This window comes from Penaeus monodon, chromosome 21, assembly GCF_015228065.2.
Source record: "Penaeus monodon isolate SGIC_2016 chromosome 21, NSTDA_Pmon_1, whole genome shotgun sequence".
Lineage (NCBI taxonomy): Eukaryota > Metazoa > Arthropoda > Malacostraca > Decapoda > Penaeidae > Penaeus > Penaeus monodon.
The window spans coordinates 46,137,748-46,138,083 of record NC_051406.1 but is presented as its reverse complement, the minus strand read 5'-3'; positions in this window follow the sequence as shown (position 1 = coordinate 46,138,083).

Sequence of the window (336 nt, the reverse complement as noted above, 5' to 3'; positions counted from 1 at the left end):
GAGGTTTGATAATATTTTACATGGTAAAAGGGTTTGGTTTCATATTTGTACTATTGTGCAGGTTTTATTTTTAAATTTGGGGGGTTGGAGAGATTTGGTTAGGGGTTAAATTAAAAATCTGTTAGGAGGGAAAGGGTTTAAGTTTTTTTGAAACTAGTTTTCCACGGGTGGTTGTAATTTTTGAAAAGGTGTTTTCTCTAATTGCGGGAAAAGGGGTTTTTTTTTCAGATTTTTATCCCCTCGAGGTGGGTTTTTTCAGCCATTGTGGGTTAAACCCCAAAACCTACCGGGCCACTTTTTTTAAATATATATGTATATGTGTAAAAATTTGTTAAT